We start from the raw sequence: 8,464 nt of genomic DNA, 5'->3' as shown, positions 1-8,464 counted from the left end.
TGAAAAATAGGCTGTGCAAAAGTTTGGCCATACTTTAAATTGTGCTGATTTGAATTCCCGTAGTCACTAAATGCTGATTGATCTCAACACATGATTAATTTAATTGGCGCAATGAACAGTAGATTGACACAGGTGCAACCAATAATGAAAAAGGACATTCAAGGTAACTAATTGCTATTTGTGTTCCTCTTTGGCTGCGTTCGGAATCGCATACTCGAGTAAGTTCAATGGCCCTCATTTATCAAAAGTGCGTACACCAAATTTCCAGCGTACACCCAAAACCACGGTGACTTTGAGATTTATCAATATGGACGTTGGCGTACGGCACGCTCAAATCCTACGCCAGCTCAGGAGGTGGTGTACGCAAGTTTAGAGTTAGTGCGGAAATGCGCAGAAAAACAATTCCTAACACCACAAAACGCACTGACAAACTAAAAGATATGATATATTATGACCCAGTGTAAAAAACAACAACAACAACATAGTAATTATAAACTTCAGTGTTTATATTTGTGCAACATGGACTTCAATGTTTAATTTGTGTGACTTTACCAAAGAATTTGATTTGTAGCCATATGTATTCCTTCAGTTGCGAGCCTGTGTGCTTTACCCTGACGTTTCAGGGTTAGGCCCGGCAGGTGCGCACAGACTGGGTTCGGTAATGAAAGGCTTTCAATGACCAAAAAATAATTCAGACTTAAAAAATAATAAATACATTCTTCTTCTTTAAAATAATAATACAGATAATAATAACGACGTTCTTCTTCTAAATAACAATAAGCATCATTAATAATAAAAATCATAATAATAAGAATATTACAAATTGTCATGCAATTATTAATGTGAATGAATGGTACTCCACATCACATCATCATCATCACTATTGTACACCCCAATAGGCTACATGTGACGTGATTCGAAATTGAATGCTAATTGTTTCAAAAGACGTGCTGTAAAATAATGCATTGTGATAGGTCATTTCGGCTCCACGTCGGAGAAGTTTCTCTTCTGTGCCGTCTTCCGTGTGTACATGGCGTAAAATGAGGGCGTGGGGGAAGCGGAGACTTGAATATACAGGGGCGTGTTATTCTACTGACGATCGTTTTCTGCCGCAGGATTTATCAAGGGCAGGTATTGCGTACACCTGGATTTCAAAGGTACGCACAGCTTCATAAATCAGGCGGTGAGAGGAGTGTAAGCATAATCTAACGCCAACATACAGGTCCTTCTCAAAAAAGTAGCATATTGTGATAAAGTTAATTATTTTACATAAGGTAATGATAAAAATTAAACCTTCATATATTTTAGATTCATTGCACACCAACTGAAATATTTCAGGTCTTTTATTGTTTTAATACTGATGATTTTGGTATACAGCTCATGAAGACCCAAAATTCCTATCTCAAAATATTAGCATATCATGAAAAGGGTCTCTAAACGAGCTATTAACCTAATCATCTGAATCAACTAATTAACTCTAAACACCTGCAAAAGATTCCTGAGGCTTTTAAAAACTCCCAGCCTGTTTCATTACTCAAAACCGCAATCATGGGTAAGACTGCCGACCTGACTGCTGTCCAGAAGGCCTTCATTGACACCCTCAAGCAAGAGGGTAAGACACAGAAAGAAATTTCTGAACAAATAGGCTGTTCCCAGAGTGCTGTATCAAGGCACCTCAGCGGGAAGTCTGTGGGAAGGAAAAAGTGTGGCAAAAAACGCTGCACAACGAGAAGAGGTGACCGGACCCTGAGGAAGATTGTGGAGAAGGACCGATTCCAGACCTTGGGGGACCTGCGGAAGCAGCGGACTGAGTCTGGAGTAGAAACATCCAGAGCCACCGTGCACAGGCGTGTGCAGGAAATGGGCTACAGGTGCCGCATTCCCCAGGTCAAGCCACTTTTGAACCAGAAACAGTGGCAGAAGCGCCTGACCTGGGCTACAGAGAAGCAGCACTGGACTGTTGCTCAGTGGTCCAAAGTACTTTTTTCGGATGAAAGCAAATTTTGCATGTCATTCGGAAATCAAGGTGCCAGAGTCTGGAGGAAGACTGGGGAGAAGGAAATGCCAAAATGCCTGTAGACCAGTGTCAAGTACCCACAGTCAGTGATGGTCTGGGGTGCCATGTCAGCTGCTGGTGTTGGTCCACTGTGTTTTATCAAGGGCAGGGTCAATGCAGCTAGCTATCAGGAGATTTTGGAGCACTTCATGCTTCCATCTGCTGAAAAGCTTTATGGAGATGAAGATTTCATTTTTCAGCATGACCTGGCACCTGCTCACAGTGCCAAAACCACTGGTAAATGGTTTACTGACCATGGTATTACTGTGCTCAATTGGCCTGCCAACTCTCCTGACCTGAACCCCATAGAGAATCTGTGGGATATTGAGAAGAGAAAGTTGAGAGACGCAAGACCCAACACTCTGGATGAGCTTAAGGCCGCTATCGAAGCATCCTGGGCCTCCATAACACCTCAGCAGTGCCACAGGCTGATTGCCTCCATGCCACGCCGCATTGAAGCAGTCATTTCTGCAAAAGGATTCCCGACCAAGTATTGAGTGCATAACTGAACATAATTATTTGAAGGTTGACTTTTTTTGTTTTAATTAACACTTCTTTTATTGGTCGGATGAAATATGCTAATTTTTTGAGATAGGAATTTTGGGTTTTCATGAGCTGTATGCCAAAATCATCAGTATTAAAACAATAAAAGACCTGAAATATTTCAGTTGGTGTGCAATGAATCTAAAATATATGAAAGTTTAATTTTTATCATTACATTATGGAAAATAATGAACTTTATCACAATATGCTAACTTTTTGAGAAGGACCTGTAAACACCCGTTTCCACGCAAGAATGATAAATGAGGGCCAATGAGTACGAGTGCTAAAAGAGTAGGTACTTTATAGCCAAATCTCGTTGAGTATAATTGCGAGCCGGAAAACATACGCCATGTTGACGTTATCATGTGACCTACGACGCGTTATCACACTTAAAAGATATGAACAACACGTTTAATTAATCTATCTGTAAATATCTTGATATTGATGAAACTTGCTCATTTTGTGGTAGCCTATTGTTGAAGAAACAGCTGTCCATTAATTTGTGAATACATTTAGGGTTGATTTAAGTTGTTATATTTTAAACCCAGGCTACTAATGTGACCCACAGTTCAGGGGCGATTTCCAGGATTTTATAAATGGGGGGGGGGATCCACACAGGGGGGGCCCATGGGAAATCAGAAAATTCAAATGGAAATAAATACGTGTTTAGAAAATATTAAGCACAATTTAAAAAAATCTTTGCAATGCTCAGTGACCTAATATAGATGGTATTAAATGTGGCACTGAAAAAGAGCCTGAAAATCATTTTGTATTATACATGGATTGGACCACACAGTTTTGTTCTAATAAATAAAAAACATCACCTAGGCATTATTTAGTCATTTAACATGCTTTATTCTCAACACAAACACTGAATGTGTGTGTGTGTGTGTGTTGGTGAACTGCATGACATCTGTCTCTGACATGGTTTCTTCTTAAAGAAAGAAGAATGTCCTGATGTCCTGTTGCGGTGTAAAAATAAACAAAAACCCATTCAGTATAAATTACACAGAGTTGTAATTATAGTGCCTTTAGTCTTTAAAACAAAAGATAAAGTAATATTGGGTCATTCCTGGTATGTGGTGACATTTTGGCTTCATAAATGTTGGGGAAAAAAGGGCATGATTTTCATGTTTTTAGCATTCTATCAAAATAGTGACATGTTTAACATAGGTTTGATGTTTGACATATAGGTCAAGCTCAGGGACTCTATTATAATAATTATTGGTAGATTGTTCAGACACTGTCCATAAAAATATTCCACCCTGTTAGGGACATATACGTATATCACAACATGTTAATAATGTAAATGTTTAACAATAATGAGCTTTTCTTGCATAGTATATGTCCCTTATGCCATCTTAGATTTTTTCTTCTTCTTGAAACAAGCAAAAAATTTTTTGATGAATCGAATATGTTTAACATTCCACCCTGTTAGGTTTATAGATCTAACAGGGTGGAAAATTCTGAGCTAAGTTAGCCATAGCCATAGACACCATATAGAGATGCCCTATTGGCCGCTGTGGCGCAAGAAATGCGACCGCCATCTTAAACCGGTCATACTCCTATTTGCGTTGCATAGCAGCAGTAGATGCCAGAGCACTGTGCAGCATATTCCTGCTCAAATCGGCGGACCATCACTCGGGGATTACTTTTCACAAGTAAGATTTAACATTTAACATTACCGTACTATTAGTTGTATTTTGTGAACAAAATATTCAATGTGTCCTGTATCGTAGCTACGTGTATGACCGTTGCAGCAAAAAAAAACGCGTGAAAATCAGTTCGGTATTCAGTGAGATATGATTAATTAAATGCGCTGACAGCTCATTGCACCAGCCAAACAGATTACACTGAGCGGAGCGGGTGACCGGTTTAAGATGGCGGCCCCACGGCTCGTCCGCACCAATAGGCATTAGCGGTCGATAGGGCGTCTATCTATATGTGGTCTATGGCCATAGCTCTTTGAGTGATCAACATTTTTAGCTAGCTAACCTTCTACAGATGAACAGAACTTTTATAACTATGTCAGATTTGTTTTTACATTTTTTTGATAGGACAAACATTCTCCATAACATAGCCTAACAGGGTGGAACTTTAAGGTTGGGACAAGCAGGATAACATTTAAAAAACTAAAAAAAAAGTTAGGAGTGAGAGCTGAAGCATACCTCAGTTTGTCCAGTTGAATTCCAGCAGGTAAAAGAAAAGACATTTCACTTCTTGAAAATGGTCTCAAGGAAATTGCAGTTGGATTTGGAAGGCAAAAAAGTACATACTAACAGGGTGGAAGATGACGTCAGGTACGCAGTAATTGAAGAAAATTTTAAGAAAAAGACCTATATTTCCACATGATTTATATGTATGATTAGAGGCAATTTAGCCTAGTCTATAACATAATTTAAAAATATTTTGAGGTTTTTGTCATTTCATGGTTTATATTTCTTGCAGAAGTTGATTACTGTGCACTGAGGACATGATATAATTGAATGCATACATCAATTATAATTGTGTAAAATACAAAATAGTATTTTTAATGTCTATTATCTCTGATTAAATGGTAAAGAATACTTAAATCTACAATTTAAGCCATTTATTATAAATATGTGACTCATTTTAGAGAAAATATGAGTAAATAAATCATTGGGACAGTCACCGCATACCAGGAATGACCCATGTAGGCCTATCTATTTTATATTTATGTAGACGCGCTGCCGCGGAATAACACTGACAAGTCATCTGCTGAAATTACGTTAGCTAATCTAACGTTACTGGCTTGATCAGTCACACATGAAAGTAATCAGACCAACATATGGTGCGATATTTCAAAATATATACTGTAATTCAGTGTGTATATACCATAAACAGTGACGTGTCGAGGTGTTTCTCTCTCTCTCCTACTGTTTGAAAAACGCGGACCTGTGATTCCGCTTTGCGAATCTCAAATCAAGCAGTGATCGACCGCGCTCTGATCCAATGGCGTTGGGCATTGTCAAGTTGACAGTAGCCCAATGATGTTGGGGGGGCACCAGGGGGGGGCCAATCATATTTCAGGGGGGGCCAGTGCCACCCCGTGCCCCCCTTCTAGACACGCCCCTGGCACAGGTAATTTACATCCAAAGCACAACCTGGAAACTTCGTTTTGGTGATTTCGGGTAAATGTGTTATAACCAAGACGATGTCAAGAAAGCAAGACATGATATTTACGTTTTAAGAACGTCGCATTAAAAACGTTAAAAAAACGTTTTTGCGACTTTATTAAAAACGTTGTAAAAAAACTTATTTATAACGTAAAAAAACCCTGACATCTCTCGTATTAAATACGTCGGATAAAAACGTCATCACAACCTTTTCACGACGTGAAAAAAACGTTTTTAAAACGTTTTTGTGTTTGCTGGGTATAGCCTACGCTTATTTCACGCAGACGTTATTTTGAAATTGAACGCGAGGCTCCGGTGGGAAGAACCCCGGAAGTAAAGACAAACAACAATTGTATAGGTTTTATTATAGCAAAACTGAGCACCTGTGACAGTGGAATCTGTAGGTGTAAAGTAGTCAGACATCAGTACATTTAAAGTCACAGAGAGAAAGTTTTTTTTTTTTTATAGAAGTTTCAAACTTTTTTCTCTTACACAAAAAACACTGCAGTTACAGCTTTTCAAATTCTTCATTGGAGATGCACAAATACTTTTCTTTTTTTCAAATCACAAAGTAAGAAATGTATGCTGACATTTAAAGCGCGGCCACACAGGGGGTTTGAGCATATGTGACTGAATAAAAAGTAAAGTGTGACCACATGAGAATAGCCAAACAGTATAGATGATTCACAAAATTATACACCAAGAAATGTGCATAATTGGCCAAAATGTTACTGTTTATCAACAAAAATATGACCCCATGAGTTTGGTAATTTGTAGAATAGGATTTTTGCACCTGCAATGAAGAATTTAAAAAGGTGCAACTCATGTGTTGTGTTTGTGAGAGAGAAAGGAAAGAAAAAGAGGTTTGCAACTCATAAAACATTTTCTCGAAGACTTAAAATCTACAAATTGCACTGTTATAGGGAATCTGTTTTGCTTCAATAATACTAGATATAATACAGTGTCAATCTTATTAACTACTATTTATTTTGTATAAAATATTTTACAGTACCGGTCAAAAGTTTGGAAACATTACTATTTTTATATTTTTTTTGGAAGAAGTCTATTCTGCTCATCAAGCTTGCATTTATTTGACAAAAAACAGTAATATTGTGAAATATTATCATAATGTAAAACCGCTGTTTTCTATGTTTCTCTTTTCTATGTGAATATATAGTAGTGTAATTTATTCCTGTGTATAATATTATATCATATAACACTGAAGACTGGAGCTAATGATTCAGCTTTGCATCACAGGATTAAATTATATTTTAAAGTATATTAAAATAGAAAACCATTATTTTACATTTTGATTATATTAATATAAAATTTATAAACCTGTTTGCACACTGTTTTAGCTGTTGTTCAGGGCCGGCGCCACGGGGCGACGCCCCCTCAACGGGACTCTCCCGCCCCCAGATCACCATGAATGTAAACGAGATTTTACTGATAAAATATGCTATTTAAAAATCACATTTTCCAATTACATTTTCACATTTTCTTGTTTTTGTGAATATTAAGCTAAATTAATAATATTTTAATTAAGGACAGTCTGTTAGACAAAGTCGAATTTTGATTGGTCGTTTGATTTTGCGTGCTCTCTCACCCTAGCATTACGTTAAATTTCTCATAAGGGAAATATCACACGACGGCTACGAACTGTAGAACGGATATTCCATAATTTCAAGGTTGAATAATGCATATCGGGGGCAATCGGGAGAGTCGGCATAGGCGGAGGGTGAACCAACTCCAGGGTAAGGCTAAGATGTGCGCTTCCCCTGCATTTAAATAGATTTCCTAACCATGTAGTTTTAACCAACAACAACTAGCAACAACTTAAACGTCCCAGTATAAACGCTCCCGTTAACTCATTTGTTATTAGCGCAACTATACGTTTACAAACTGTTAATTTGAGCAAAAAAACAAGCAATACTGTATGCCTGGCAGCCAATACAAATAAACATTGCCTTACCTAATGCAGCAAAATCCTGCGTTTAGACATGGCATCATGCGTCGATGATGCCCTCGTTGTTTAGTTTTGTGGTTATGTCACTCTCAATTAGAGCTTAGCTGCTAGATTCTCTGCCCGAGCCCGAACTTGACCCGAACCGACGATATTTCCCGTCACTATCCTCGGGCCGGGCCGGGCCGGGCCTTTGATCTAGAGACGTGCACTCCCAACGCAATAGAGTGCGGCGCGGGACTAGATTTGATGACCGAGCGCGGGCGCGGGCGGTAATGCACATCACTCTGCGTGTGCGGGTTGCGGGAGAATAAAACGATTCGCGAATCGCGGGACTCCCTCAAACTAGAAATATTTATGAATAAAACATTTAAAAACTAATACATTTTTATTCATCTGTTGCAGAAAAGCAACAAGAACAACTATGTGTGCTTTAATAAGCAATAACAAGCGTTAAAGTTAATGCTTTAGTAACAAATTTATCAGGAGCATTTATGCTGATGTCTGATGTGTATGATGGCGACACGTAGTATTTGTATTTTGGAGGTACAGAAAAAAAGTCTATTTGTGGGCAGGAGCGGGACAAAACATTAATGTTGCGGGCGGGGGAAAGTAACATAGAAAGTAGTTGAGAACGTCAGTTATAACGACCCACGTTTTAAAAAATCGTCGGGTTTAAATCGGGCTCGGGCTCATAATTACAGTTAATTTGTCGGGCCGGGCTCGGACACAACGTGCAAATGAATGAATTTGTATTTAAAGTTA

Source organism: Siphateles boraxobius, unplaced genomic scaffold (genome assembly GCF_051911475.1).
Source record: "Siphateles boraxobius isolate OS27281-9 unplaced genomic scaffold, OSU_SipBor_1 6, whole genome shotgun sequence".
NCBI classification, from domain to species: domain Eukaryota; kingdom Metazoa; phylum Chordata; class Actinopteri; order Cypriniformes; family Leuciscidae; genus Siphateles; species Siphateles boraxobius.
Note: the sequence above shows the minus strand (reverse complement) of the source record.